General features: G+C 48.5%; 1 pseudogene; it reads left to right on the top strand.

The window, feature by feature from the left end:
- Positions 1-15,554, top strand: part of LOC103651994 (zinc finger MYM-type protein 1-like) — a 48,551-nt pseudogene that overhangs the window by 9,490 nt on the left and 23,507 nt on the right.

Raw genomic sequence — 15,554 nt, 5'->3', positions numbered from 1 at the left:
GTGCTTGAGGTATTTCTCCTGGTTGCTTGCAGAGCTTGAGTCCGCCCTTGACGAGTCCGCCAAGGCGCTTGCTGAGGCGCTTGCCGGAGCTGCCGAGCAGAGGGATGCGGACCTTGCGGCCATGTCCGAGGCCGTCTCGGACTTTTATCGTGTCCTCGGCTCCGGCGACGTCCCTTCAGGAAGCTCCCCTCAGAGCCGCCTTCGAGCCTTGGGTGATCACGCGCACGGCAGAGTCCGCGAAGCGCTACACCACGGCGTCAGGCGGGCCTTCGCCGTGCTTGCTTCCCACTACGTTGTGGACCTGGAGCGGGTTAGTGAGGGGTACTGCCTTCCTGACAAAGACGATGCTGCCCTAGCGGAGGTCCAACGGCTCGACGCGGTCGCCGCGGGTCCGAGCGCGGTGCTGGCGACCACCTTTGAGGCGGAGATCCTTCCCCCTGCGACGTCACCGGAGGCCGAGATGGACCCCACCGACGGCGGGGATGGAGCTGAGGGCGCGGCTCCTTCCCAAGGCGGCGCCTAATTCTTGTTTGAACAGTTTCTTGTTGGATGTGCGTCTCACCGCGGCTGCTGAGGCCTGAACACTTTGTCTTTCTTGCATGGAGTCGTACTCTCCTTTCTTTCCATCTGCATGTTCGTCCTGGCTTGTCAATAATAGGGTGGCTTCTCGAGTCGGGCCATTCTTCGTGGCAGGTGATGAGTGAGGTATCCCTAACCCGGAGGCACAGGAGCTCCTCGGCTCAGTCGGCCTTGCCATTTACATGTACCCGCGTTCGCTCCTCGAGACCCTGCTTCTGACATAGCCGGGAGAACGCAGCCGGGAGAACGCAAGAGGCCCCTTTTTTGATTGAAAATTTTTGATACAGAGAAGTATGCCCGATCCTGACGCAGAGGGGTTCCCCCTTTTTAGCCCCCGAGGGAGGGTCGGGCTCTGCCAAGGCGAGGCCGACCCTTCCTTGATGACCGAGGCGTAGAGGCTGTCTGACGGATCGGGCTCCGGCCCGGATATCCAGCGAGTGTTTGGCGACATCCCTCGGTATGCCGGGCATGTCCGAGGGACTCCGCGCAAAGACGTCGGCGTTTGCGCGGAGAAAGTCGACGAGCACTGCTTCCTATTTGGGGTCGAGCCCGGAACCGATCCGGATCTGCTTGGTGGTGTCGCCACTGGGGTCAAGAGGGACGGCCTTAACCGTCTCTGCTGGCTCGAAGTTGCCGGCATGGCGCTTCACGTCTGGCACCTCCTTGGAGAGGTTCTCCAGGTCGGCAATGAGGGCCTCGGACTCGGCGAGGGCCTCGGCGTACTCCACGCACTCCACGTCGCATTCGAACGCGTGTTTGTACGTGGGGCCGACGGTGATGACCCCGTTGGGGCCCGGCATCTTGAGCTTCAGGTAGGTGTAGTTGGGGACGGCCATGAACTTCGCGTAGCATGGCCTCCCTAGTACGGCGTGGTAGGTTCCTCGGAACCCGACCACCTCGAACGTCAGGGTCTCCCTTCGGAAGTTGGAGGGCGTCCCGAAGCAGACGGGGAGGTCGAGTCGCCAGAGGGGCTGGACGCGCTTCCCAGGGATGATCCCGTGGAAGGGCGCAGCGCCTGCTCGGACGGAGGACAGATCGACACGCAGGAGCTTGAGGGTCTCGGCGTAGATGATGTTGAGGCAGCTGCCCCCATCCATCAGGACCTTGGTGAGCCTGACATTGCCGACAACGGGGTCGACGACGAGCGGGTATTTCCCCGGGCTCGGCACATGGTCGGGGTGGTCGGCCTGGTCGAAGGTAATGGGCTTGTCGGACTAGTCTAGATAGACTGGCGCCGCCACCTTCACCGAGCAGACCTCCCGGCGCTCTTGCTTGCGATGCCGAGCCGAGGCATTCGCCGCATGCCCTCCATAGATCATGAAGCAGTCGCGGACCTCGGGGAACTCTCCTGCTTGGTGATCTTCGTTCTTGTCGTCATCGCGGGCCCTGCCACCCTCGGCGGGTGGCCCGGCCCTGTGGAAGTGACGCCGAAGCATAACGCACTCCTCGAGGGTGTGCTTGACGGGCCCCTGATGGTAGGGGCACGGCTCCTTGAGCATCTTGTCGAAGAGGTTTGCACCTCCGGGGGGCTTCCGAGGGTTCTTGTACTCGGCGGCGGCGACAAGGTCCACGTCAGCGGCGTCGCGTTTCGATCGCGACTTCTTCTTGCCTTTCTTCTTGGCGCCGCGCGGAGCAGACGCCTCGGGAGCCTCTTCCGATGGGCGGCCCTGGGGCTGCTTGTCCTTTCGGAAGATAGCCTCGACCGCCTCCTGGCCAGAGGCGAACTTGGTGGCGATGTCCATCAGCTCGCTCGCCCTGGTGGGGGTCTTGCGACCCAGCTTGCTCACCAGGTCGCGGCAAGTGGTGCCGGCGAGGAACGCGCCGATGACATCCGAGTCGGTGATGTTGGGCAGCTCGGTGCGCTGCTTCGAGAATCGCCGGATGTAGTCCCGGAGTGACTCCCCCGGCTGTTGCCGGCAGCTTCGAAGGTCCCAGGAATTCCCGGGGCACACGTATGTGCCCTGGAAATTGCCAGCGAAGGCGTGGACCAAGTCGTCCCAGTTGGAGATCTGCCCCGGAGGCAGGTGCTCCAACCAGGCGCGAGCAGTGTCGGAGAGGAACAGGGGGAGGTTACGGATGATGAGGTTGTCGTCGTCCGTCCCACCCAGTTGGCAAGCAAGGCGGTAGTCCGCGAGCCACAGTTCCGGTCTCGTTTCCCCCGAGTACTTCGTGATAGTAGTCGGGGGTCGGAACCGGGTCGGGAATGGCGCCCGTCGGATGGCCCGACTGAAGGCCTGCGGACCGGGTGGTTCGGGCGAGGGACTCCGATCCTCCCCGCTGTCGTAGCGCCCCCCACGCCTGGGGTGGTAGCCTCGGCGCACCCTTTCGTCGAGGTGAGCCCGACGGTCACGTCGGTGGTGCTCGTTGCCGAGGTGGCCCGGGGCCACAGGCGCGGTGTTGCGCGTGCGCCCGGTGTAGACCGAGGCTTCCCACATGAATCGGGAAGTCGCGGCATGAGGTTCCGAGGGATATCCCTGCCTTCGGGAGGCAGTGCTCTCGGCCCGTCGGGCCGCAGCGCCTTCCAGGAGATTCTTGAGCTCTCCCTGGATTCGCCGACCCTCGGTGGTTGATGGCTCCGGCATCGCGCGGAGGAGCATCGCTGCGGCTGCCAGGTTCTGACCAACCCCGCTGGATGCGGGCGGCGGCCTGACCCTGGCATCATTGGCGACGCGGTGCTGGAGACCTTGGGGCAGGTGACGTATTTCTCCGGCCAGGGGTTGGCCCGCCCATACCTGCCCGACGTCCCGACGGATCGGCTCAAGCGCTCCTGTTCCCTCGTCGAGCCTGGCCTGCGCCTCGCGGACTTGCTCGAGTTGTGGGTCGTAACCCCCCGCCGGAGCGGGGACCACAGCTAGCTCCCGTGGGATGTCGGCGCGAGGCACCGGCCTAGGAGGATCACCGTCCTCCGGCATGCCGAGATGGTTGCCTTCGGAGGGATCCCCTAGCTCGATGTGGAAACATTCGCGGCTTGGGCCGCAGCTCTCGTCGCCAAGGCTGCGGCTTCCGTCGGAACAGTCGGAGAGGCAGTAGTCACATGCGGTCATGAAGTCCCGCATGGCACTGGGGTTGCCAAGTCCGGAGAAATCCCAACAGATGCTGGGATCGTCATCTTCCTCGGACCCAGAGGGCCCGTAGGTCGAGACGTCCGTCAGTCGGTCCCAAGGCGACCGCATACGAAACCCCAGTGGGGTTGCACTCGCCTCAATGAGAGCGCCCGCCAAAGCGAGGTCGTTTGGCGGGCTGAGGCCGAGTCGAAATGACGTAAGATGGGAGTCAGTTGGTACCTTTTGGTCGACGAGGAGCGGCGTAGTCACATCGGGGACTGGTTGCACCGTCATCTCAGGTACGAGGGCGACGTCCTGCAGGCTTTCCGCGAGCGCGCCGGCGTCGTCTTCTTGCTCGGGGTCAGCGTGTCGCGGGGGACGGCGCTTGCCTTCGTCTTGAACGCGAGGTCGACGTCCGGTGTGCCTTCCATCGGGGCGTCGGGGGCGTCGATTCGCTCGACGGCCAACGAAGCGCAGCCTCCCTCTTGGCCTTGATGGCCCCGCCTCCTCCTCCGTTGGCGGGGGAGAGAACGGAGCGAGCTCGAATGTTGCTCTTCCACCACACGGGGAAGATGTCGTCGATTCCGCCGCCGGCGGGCGGGTTGTCGGCCGCCATTGTCGTTGTCGCGCGGCGGTGGAAGAAGTATCATGTCGTAGCTGCCGTCGAAGGACATGAACTCAAGAGTCCCGAAACGAAGCACCGCCCTGGGCCGGAGAGGTTGCTGGAGACTGCCCATCTGGAGCTTGACGGGGAGCTGTTCGTCAGCACGCAGCAGGCCCCTACCTGGCGCGCCAACTGTCGGTGTTTCGAGACAGGGGGGTCCCTAAGCCGACGAGTGAGTGTGCTGCGTGCCCCAGCCCAGATGGGTCGAGCGCGTGGGCGAGCGCGAAGGGGGGAGAGGCGAGGTGGCCGGAGTCGAGCGTGAGAGAGGTGGAAGTCCCGCGGCCTTCGTGTTCGTCCCGCGCCTAGGTCGGGTGCGCTTGCAGTAGGGGGGTTACAAGCGTCCATGCGGGTGAGGGAAGCGAGCGGCCCCAAGAGAGCGCCTGTCCCGTCCTCGGTCCCGCGCGGCCCACCCTCTCTAAGAAGGCCCTGGTCCTCCCTTTTATAGTCGTAAGGAGAGGATCCAGGTGTACAATGGGGGGTGTAGCAGAGTGCTACGTGTCTAGCGGAGAGAGAGCTAGCGCCCTAGGTACATGCCAATGTGGCAGCCGGAGAGGTCTTGGCACCTTGCTGGCGTGATGTCGTGGCTGTCGGAGGTGCGACGGAGCCTGGCGGAGGGACAGCTGTTGGAGCGGTCGAGTCCTTGCTGACGTCGCCCTACTTCCGTAAGAGAGCTGGGGGCCGCCGTCGTCACAGAGCTTGTGGAGCGCCATCATTGCCCATCCGGCGGAGCTGGCCGGATGGGACGCCGGTCTTGTTCTCCGTGACCCGAGTCGATTCGGGGTAGAACGATGATGGCGCTTCCTGTTGACGTGGCGGGCCTGTGTCCTAGGCAGGGTGACGTGGGGGCTCCTCCGAAGCCGAGGTTGAGTCTGTCTTCTGTTACCGAGGCCGAGTCCGAGCCATGGGGTCGGGCGAGGCGGAGGTTGTTCGGCCGAGGCCAGGGCGGAGTCCGAGCCCTGGGGTCGGGCGAGGCGGAGTTTCGTCGTCTTCCGGGTCTTAGCCTGAGTCCGAGCCGTGGGGTCGGGCGGAGCGGAGTTCGCCGTCTTCCGGGTCTTAGCCCGAGTCCGAGCCCTGGGTCGGGCGGAGCGGAGTTCGCCGTCTTCCGGGTCTTAGCCCGAGTTCGAGCCCTGGGGTCGGGCGGAGCGGAGTTCGCCGTCTTCCGGGTCTTAGCCCGAGTCCGAGCCCTGGGGTCGGGCGGAGCGGAGTTCGCCGTCTTCCGGGTCTTAGCCCGAGTCCGAGCCCTGGGGTCGGGCGGAGCGGAGTTCGCCGTCTTCCGGGTCTTAGCCCGAGTCCGAGCCCTGGGGTCGGGCGGAGCGGAGTTCGCCGTGGCGCCTTTGGCAAGGCCTGACTGCCTGTCAGACTCACTCTGTCGAGTGGCACCGCAGTCGGAGTGGCGCAGGCGGCGCTGTCATTCTGTCAGACTGGTCAGTGGAGCGGTGGAGTGACGGCGGTCACTTCGGCTCTGCCGGGGGGGGCGCGTGTCAGGATAAAGGTGTCAGGCCACCTTTGCGTTAAATGCTCCTGCAACTTGGTCAGTCGGTGTGGCGATTTAGTCAGGGTTGCTTCTGAGCGAAGCCAAGGCCTCGGGCGAGCCGGTGATGTGTCCGCCGTAAAAAGGGGGGCCTCGGGCGAGACGGAAGTCTCTCGAGGTCGGCTGCCCTTGGCCGAGGCTAGGCTCGGGTGAAGCGTGATCGAGTCACTCGTGTGGACTGATCCCTGACTTAATCGTACCCATCAGGCCTTTGCAGCTTTATGCTGATGGGGGTTACCAGCTGAGAATTAGGCGTCTTGAGGGTACCCCTAATTATGGTCCCCGACAAATGTGCATAAACTCACCAAAGCCGAGCACTGCTTTTAATAAGTTGGTCAAATTTTATTAGCAATTACAAAATGTAAGTAAATTCCAAACCATAATAAGAATATAACAACATTAATAAATAATCTCAAGCAATGCAAATGACAAATTGAATTTAATTCCATGGTTTAATCATGTGAGAGTCCAGAGCTGCTCATGACCGCGAGCACGACTAGTATACCAGTTTTACACTCTGCAGCAGGCCCATCGATGGCCAAGTGCCATCTGGGCAATGGCACAGGGCCCCCAAAGTTAACAGGGCCTCCAAAATCCAAATACTTAAAACCCATGGCCATTAGCTAATTCTGCTACTTTGCTTACAGCCTTACACGAGAAGGCCCAACCAGTTGGCAGCTGCAAGTGCCGCTCGGCCAGTCCGCCAGATGCGGGATGCCCATAGGCCAGAATCCAGATGCATCGTATGCCAATTGCCAACACCAGAGGGCACCGCGTGAACAGCCGAACACCAGAGGCTAGAGCGCCGCCACTGACGACGGGATCAGGATTCAGGAACGTCGCGAGGACCTCCTAAGTTTTGAAGACCTGAACAAAATACAAGCGAACAGGTTCGTCTCTATTGAGTATTGAACAATCTACTTCGTACCATAGGGATTAGGATTATGTATCCAACTAAATATTTTTTGGTTTGTACCATAGGGATTAGGATCATGTATTAACGAAATAGAAAGTATGATTCTGGTGCTGAAAAACATAAAAAGAAACGGAGATTAGAAGCAGCAGCTCAATCTCAAAAGGGAGCTCTTGATAGATTTGTTTGTGAGATAAACTAATGGTGTTAATATCGACGACGATCATGGTGATGACCCTGACCCAATACAGGTTGTGGATGCTCCCAATGCAGTAGATGAAGGTAATACTTCTTTTCAGTCTAATAGTCTTTTCAGTCTGATAGATATGTTGTGAGAGAGACTAATGAAGGTAATGCTGCAGAAATAGATGAAGGTGTCGAGGCTCCTGCAACAGGCCTGGATGAAACTCTAGATGCTAATATTGTCGATGATATTAATACTTCTTTTCAGTATGATATATTTGATCCAAGAATATGGGATTCACTTAATCCTAAAATGGTTGATACTTTGCTCAAGAAGGGTCCTAAAAGGGACTTGTCTGTTGAGCATGGTGTGACACTATGAAAATCATTAAATAAAAATAATACATTTAGTTAATAATGGTATTTATGATAATAAATTTTCCATTGAAGTGTTTGTTATTTATTTCATTCGGAATGATTTTTGATTGCTCATAAGTAATTTTGATTATTGAATATCATTTCTTCTTAAATTAAAAATCACATAAATAATATAATAAATATTAATCTAAGAATTAATATTTTATTTATAAATAATTTTGGTTTGATTATTATGAATTTTATGATTATTTGAATAGGTATTTCGAAATTAGAAAAGAAAAAAAAAGAAAATCAAACCTAATCTAACCCTAGCCGGCCCACTAGGGCCCATCAGCCGCGCCCCCTGACCTAGCCGGCCGCCACTCCTCTCCTGTTCCCAGCCGCCGCCAGGGACTCTCTCCCCCTCTTCTTCTCTTTCTCTCTCTATCCCTCTGCTCTCGCACGCCAGCGCGCCGCAAGGAGCCGTTTCCTCTCTCTCCCACCTGCCTCCTTCTCTCTCCTCCCCCTCGCTCCTCTCTCCGATGCGCCCAGCCCGCCGAGCCGCATGGACGCCAGCCGCCCCGAGCCCGACCGGCCGACGCCGTTGAGCGACCGCGCGTGTGCCCCGACTCCGAAGCCGCCGCGCCACGAAGTTCCAGCCGCGCGCTCAAGCCAAGCCCGACGCCGACCGCGGTCGAGTCCTGCAGGATCCGATGCTGACCGCGCCGCCAGGAACCAGTGCGACGCCGTGCACCCGACCCCGCGCCCCTGTGCCTCGCTGCCATGAAGCCGAGCCATCGAGCAACAACAGAAGACCAAGCGACCCCAAGTGCCGCGCGTCCGTTCCTCACCTGTGTAATGGAGCGTCAACCGAGCGTTTCTCCGAGTTATTGGCGCCATTACTCCTCTCTCCATTGATGCCGACGCCATTATTGGCCATGAAGCACCCCGGCCGACCCTGCATCTCTCTCCCATCCTCTATAAAAGGGCAGCCGAACTCCTTTCTTCTCCCTCCTCCTTCTCCATCCCCAAGCTCGCTCTCACACGCTCCACTTTGCTGCTCGCTTGTTTGCGTATGTGTTCCCGCCATCACGCCGCTCGCCGTGACTAGAGGTCCCTGCTCCTCCCCCGTCACCGGCGAAGGTGAACACAAGTCACTGGCGTCCCCTTCGACGAATCACTGCCCAGAACGCTGTCCGCCGTAGTGAAGCCGACCCAGTCTCTAGCCCGTTGTCTCCTTTGCCGTGGAAACCAAAAACCGGAGGTAGAAGATGATCGATTTCTGTTTTGGTCCCTGACTTTTGTAAATTTGGCGCTCATCGACCACTGTCGACGCAGCACCCCGGCTGGACCATCCACTGCCCCGCCGTGCTCGGACTTCCCGTGGAACTCGCCGGAGACGTGCCCGAACCCCATCCAACTCTTCGCCTAGTCGCGCGCTCGAGCCCGTTCGCCGTTGTCCATTCACCCAAGGTTGAAGACAACCTCAACCCATTAATTTATTGTCTAAATCATGTGTTGAATTAATTTACGAATTTATGAATTATCGTTGTAATATTATGATGATGCGATTTGGCGATTCGCGTATGATTTTTAGAGATGTGATGTATACGTGTAGCCAAAATCGAAACTCGCGATAATATTTTAAATATGTGTATGATTTTATAATTCTAAAAATGAACACAGTCACTAGTCAGTACCGCGGTGATTTTCATACTAGAATACGTTTACGGATTTGATTTCGCTTTAGTGTGTAGAGAGATAGTTGATTAGTATGGATATAAGTATAATTTTAGGGATAAATTGAAATAGGTACTAAGCCACGTATTTCCGGTAAAATAAAAATATAGATTTCACTAGTCATGATAAATATATTCATAAGTATGGCACTTAAGTACTTAGAATTAGTAAGACATTTATTTATGTCATAATAACCATGAATAGGTTATTAAAAGTCTCATTTAGTAATTTACAATTAATTCTAGTATATTAATGTTAGAAGAATTATAAATAAACAATTTTTAGATATATATATAAATTCTATTTAGAAAAGAAATGAGAAATCGAAAGAGTAGAATTTATAATAATGTTAAAATGACTTAACTAGGCGCTTATACTTTTCTAACAAAGAAATTGATAGTTATATTGGTAAATATAGGTTTCTTACTAAGGAATTAGAGAATTTGTTTCTAACTGTAAAACGACCCTTTTTAATAGATCATGTTTTAATTTAATAAGGTTTGTTATAAATGTTTAAGTATAGCCGTACTAAATAGTAATATGTCATATAACTTTTTTAATAATGATATAATGGCTTAATTAAGTGCTCACACCGTCATAACTTAAATGATAGTTAATACCAATAAATATAGTATTCATTTTAATTATCTAGATCATTTGTTCCTACAATAGAATTAAAGATAATTAGTAGATTAATTATCCTTTATCATAATTTATTAGTCACACCTATTGTCAACTTGTTCATAACTAGTTATATGGGCTTGATTAATTATTTTATCATATTTAGTCCATGTTATATAAATCATTTAGTTTTTCCTAAAGGGTAAAATAAAATAATAAGAGTTTAATTTCTTTTATAACTTAAAATGTTACTTTATATTTTGACTTCGAATATAATAATATAGGCTATGTGTTTTCTAAATGAAATTAAAAGATAGTTGTTTGTTCATTGTCTTTTACATAAAAGTTCATTTAAGGCATATACCATAACTTTCCATAAATAGGTGTTTAATAATAATAATGACCTTTTCACATAAAACCTATTTAGACTTATATCTTAATTTATCATAAGTGATAGGTTTAACAATGAATTATATGCTCCATAATGCTTCTAAAATTAATAACGTGATTAGTAGACCATTAACCCTAGATATATAACTTATATCTATTCTAAAAGGTTAAAAATGTTTAATATCGTTATAACATGTTTTATCGTCTTATAAATCCTTTATCTTAGACGTATCGCGTATGACGTTTTATAAAATATTAAATTAGTGAACCTAATATTTGTATAGTTTAATTAAGATATTTTTAAGCTCATGTCTTGTTTTATAAAGTATAGATCACACATTTTTGAAAAGAATACCCTCTTAATATAACCATTACTTACGACGTTTTTGATAAGCGAACGCTCTTTTCGTTAGGCTCTCTTTTAGCTTTACGTATGGTGAATGTTGTATGTTATTGAGTGGTGTTTGTTCTTCTTTTTTGTTTGTGTGATATTCAGTGGTTGATCTAGTAGTTAAGAATCAATATCTATTCCTATCCGTGGAAGAACCTCAAGTTTTCAATAAGCAAGACAAGTGGACTTCTCCCTCTGCATACTCTGTTTGATCCCAAATAATACATTTAATAAAGTTTATTTTTCAACGAATATATGCATAATTTGACGGGTTACCTATTTAGATAACCTTTCCAACCTTATTCCTTGATCAAACTTGGGAATTATACTTTACCTTAGTAGCTATGCTATTGCTACAACTTTAAATTTATGCAGTCACTCCTATTTATGATACTGATGTTCCAAATGGTAAGTTTACTTTATTGTTGTTAACCCGATGGTTAAACAAGATTATTGCATATTAATTGGAACATGGAGTGACCCCCCGGGAAAACAGTGCTACCATGAGGACTATCATGGCTCTGGTCTTGGCTAAATAACTAGGGAAGTCTTATGTTGGGTGCTGGTCGTGGTCGACAGGAACGGGGGCATCTGGCAAGCTCTTATAGTTCCGGCTCAGGCAGATTGGATATGGGCATAGTTCCCAAAGCTTTACCCTGTAGTCTGGACTATAAGTTGGTTACGGTAGGTGTGCCTTATGCAGTTTGACCATTTCCAGCATTTGCGTAATGAGGACTCTAGGGAGAAGCCTCGTAGTGAGACCCTGGCCATTCACCTCGGAAGTGAATACGGGTCTAGCTAACCCGGGCTAGAAGGGAATCGCGACTCATGGGTAAAGATACGCCACCTCTGCAGAGTGTAAAACTGATATATCAGCCGTGCTCACGGTTATGAGCAGCCTGGACTCCTCACATGATAATTGAACTTGAAGATGGAAATAAATCGAGATCCGATGATCTGCCAATGGTTTGCTTAAGTGGTTTCACTTAAGTGTTTTTGATATACTCTTGTACCTTTGTTTAATGGGAATACTTGGGATTCACACTTATTAGTAAGACAGGTGTTGTTAATAAAATGTTGACCAACTAAAATGCTTACTGCTCAACCTTAGCCTCACCTTGTTAAACCTGCATTAGTTTTTCCCCCACTTGCTGAGCCCCGACCATAAGTGAGCTCACCCTTGCTTAATTTTGATCAGAAGTTTGCAGATGAAGATATGATGCTGAACTCCATGGATGCTAGTCTAGTGATACCCCCGGTCATCTTCCTGTGGATGGATGTCCTTGTTTCGCTGTACTTTGATGGATAAAGGTTAAGACATTATGTCTGTTCAAAGTGTAATATGTTAATATAATCACTATTTACGCTTTTATGCATTGTTCTTTTGATATATTACACTTGTGACGTCAACATATGTGTGGAAATAGATCCTGGCACACATATGCTATGCACCCGGCTCTGCCCTTTAGAAACGGGTGTGATCAAAGTGGTATCAAAGCAATGTGACCGTAGGTCGCTAGATTAGTTAGAAATGGAAAGCCCAATCAGTCGTTCAAAACTTGACTTATTTGTCTCAATAAAAACTTACTTTATATCAAAACTCGTCTCTTTTATTTTCAACTCTACTAGTCTGATTTTGGTCTATCAGAAGACTCTACTCAGAAGCACTACAAGATGATCAAGTTAGGATTGTGGAACTCGAAGTGAAGTCTACCTGAAGAAATCCTTTAAAAGCTATTGAAGATGCCCCATTCTCTGTCTTATCTCCGCCCCGCAAGAAGTTTTCGTTATAGATCTCTTGGATCTATTACCATTCTTCTTGGTTAGGTTGATAGGATTGTTCTATAGTATTAAGATTTTCGACTAGATCGGTAATTGCGATATTATATTATAAGTGGTTTTTTAATCCCTAATACTGCTATATAACCCTTGACTCCTTAAACTTTTGTTTTCTTTCCATTATTGCCACCCTTGTGCAATATCTACCTTGATATATTAAACTTTTGCCTCTCTATTCTCTCCTAGATAATACTTTCTCCCTAACTCACTTCATATCCTTGGTTGTATCATTTATCCTCACTTTAATAGTTCATGGTTATCTTATTTCACTCTTGTCCATGAACAAATATGTCTTGTCTAACTCCTTGATATTTCCAATATGATTCCTTGACTTTATAATATCTTTCTTATTCCAAACCTTGTCTCACCTTTTGTTTTGGTTGAATGAGTAGAATTGGATTGTGTTGTGCTGGTATGTTTGAATTTATTGTCCTTTGTGTTCATGTTTGATTTGCTTATTTGAAATGATTGTTGGTGTATTGTGTGACTTTTGTCCACAATGGCATCAGTTAGCTAGGTAAAACCTTAGATAGATGGGTTTTCTCTGCTCTCTATAATCTGTCTTTACTCAACCCTTTCGTCCCTCCCATTCTTCCATACCCATACAGATGTCAGTCCTTGGAATGTCAACTACAAGTGATGTCACTAAATGCAAAGAATGCGGTGTGTTGGCAAGTCAAAACAGCACTATAAATGAAACAACTGATGAACAGACCTTCAAGACACAAAAGGATGAACAACCAAACCAACAGACAAGTGATCTTGGAAAATGTTGTTGTTGTGAGTACTATGGAATTCCTTGTCGCCAGATCACTACAAACGAAAGTGAAACTACAAAACAGAAGAACCGGATTTTGTTTTCTGGCATTAAAAGACAAATGTCTCTCCAAGAACAAGTAATAGCAGAGTCTCTCATACCTAACGCATTGTCAGTTGATGAATTGCAAAGTATTCCAAAAAGGAAACATCACAAGGATGCCCAGCCCCAAGAAGAAATACATGAGTGTTACATTGATGGATGGACTATTACTTGCACACAGTTTCAGCCTCGTCGTCGCATCAGATCCAAGAAACAAAAAGGGAAACATGGAAAGAGTCAAGAAATAACTTCAAGAAAAGCTTGCTATCAATGTGGACGTGAAGGTCATTACTTCCGTAACTGTCATGAGAAGAGTTCACTATCGGACACCCCCGAGATAAAGCAACCTCAGTCTCCAGACATGGAATGTGAACAAAAATGCACAGAAACTTCTACCAACAACGTAAAGACAACTCCACCATGTAACTTATCAATTCGTGCTTGCTTTGGATGTGGTGATATCGGCCATCTTGTTAATGGTTGTCCTAAGAAGGATGTGGAGATCAATAAGGTCCAAAAGAAAAGACAACACCCTCAAACCCATGCATCAACAAAGAATAGACAACGAAAAGAGATCACAGGAAAGATAAGTTATGCAGTGACAGGAACCATTCCATATGATAATGCAGTGATTTTTGGAACACTAGTCATTCACAAAACCATCGCCACCGTGTTGTATGATCCTCGTATAACACATTCTCTTATCAGTGCCCAGTTTGCAACAAAGTATGGTATCTTTAAGTGTCCCTTAAGATCAAGAAAGACCATTAGTGCACCCGAAGGAAAAATGTTAGTAAACTATATATGTCCAAAAGTAAGTGTTAAAATCAACGGGATAGATTTTCTAGCTGATCTCCTAGTGATAGAATCAATGGGAAAGGATGTGATTCTTGGAAATAATTGGTTACAAAGAACTAAGGCAGTAATCAAACATACTGAGAGAACCATGTGTTTGGAAACCCCGTCTGGAGAAAGAATAGTAGTTGAAGACAATCAACCTCCAGCTCAGATTGGTACATCTATCAAGGAAGAATAATATATCGTTTAGCTAGAAGAAGGAGTATGTCTCACGAAAAAAAGTGTCAAGTTGTTGCCCCTTTGAGAAATTGTAATTGTGCTAAGTGATATATGAATAAATTTGGAGAATCTTTCGCACCCATTGTGTTTTGCCTCTTTATAAAGAAAATAAAGTATGGTGTCATCTGTTATATGCAAACAATGTGATACTCTAGTTGGCCTAAAATCCCGCTCAAGTCATTCTCTCAATTTGTGCTCAAAGAAATACTTTTGGATCAGAAAGATGATTTGGATATCATGCTCTGAAATCTATAAAGTTCAAAAGATCTTTGTTAAGGAATATAACACCTGTAAACTCTTGAATTATGAGGAAGCTAGAAACCATCCTTGTTCCTTGACTAATCTTATATTGGAAATCAAAAAGTTGTGTTCACTCTTCATCTTAATGTCATACAAGCCTCTTATGCAGTCTGTCTCACTAACTCTTTTATCCTCTGACTAGATGACGAACCCCAATGGAAATGAAGTAAATGGTGCCAACGACAATATTCCTACCTTAACAACTATGAACGAGAAAAATGAGTCACAGAGATATCTGATGAATGGAATGAAGACCAACAAAAGGAATAGAAAAATGTTTGGATACATGATTAGTCCACCTCAAGCGAAAGCCACGAAACACATGGATACCCAAACAGAAGAATCAAGTCAGGCTCAGCTACATGAGATACAGACACCCAATCAACCCTCACCCCCTGTTGATCAAGCAAAGTTGACTCGCAAAAACTCAAAGCAAGAGGTGCTTGCTACTACTGCAAAAACGAAGGACATCTTATTCGCGAATGCCCCAAGAAGCGTCTAGACCGAATAAAGAAGAAAGCTGCCAAGCATGACCTAAGCAATACTTCAGAAGACCCACCATTTTATAAGTATGATGATGAAGGTCGCTTGATTAGTATACATTTCGGAGCAGAGAAGTAAGGAAGTTCCTTAAGTCTGGAGGAGTTCAATGAGAACTAAGAACCTACAAATAAACCATGTATCTCCCTTGCTTTCGTGCTAGCCTTTTCTAATCTCGAGGACGAGATTCTTTTTAAGAGGGGTAGATTTGTGACACTATGAAAATCATTAAATAAAAATAATACATTTAGTTAATAATGGTATTTATGATAATAAATTTTCCATTGAAGTGTTTGTTATTTATTTCATTCGGAATGATTTTTGATTGCTCATAAGTAATTTTGAATATTGAATATCATTTCTTCTTAAATTAAAAATCACATAAATAATATAATAAATATTAATCTAAGAATTAATATTTTATTTATAAATAATTTTGGTTTGATTATTATGAATTTTATGATTATTTGAATAGGTATTTCGAAATTAGAAAAGAAAAAAAAAGAAAATCAAACCTAATCTAACC

Source organism: Zea mays, chromosome 3 (assembly GCF_902167145.1).
Source record: "Zea mays cultivar B73 chromosome 3, Zm-B73-REFERENCE-NAM-5.0, whole genome shotgun sequence".
NCBI lineage: Eukaryota > Viridiplantae > Streptophyta > Magnoliopsida > Poales > Poaceae > Zea > Zea mays.
The sequence above is the reverse complement of the archived record's forward strand: the minus strand, read 5'-3'. Positions and strand labels throughout refer to the sequence as shown.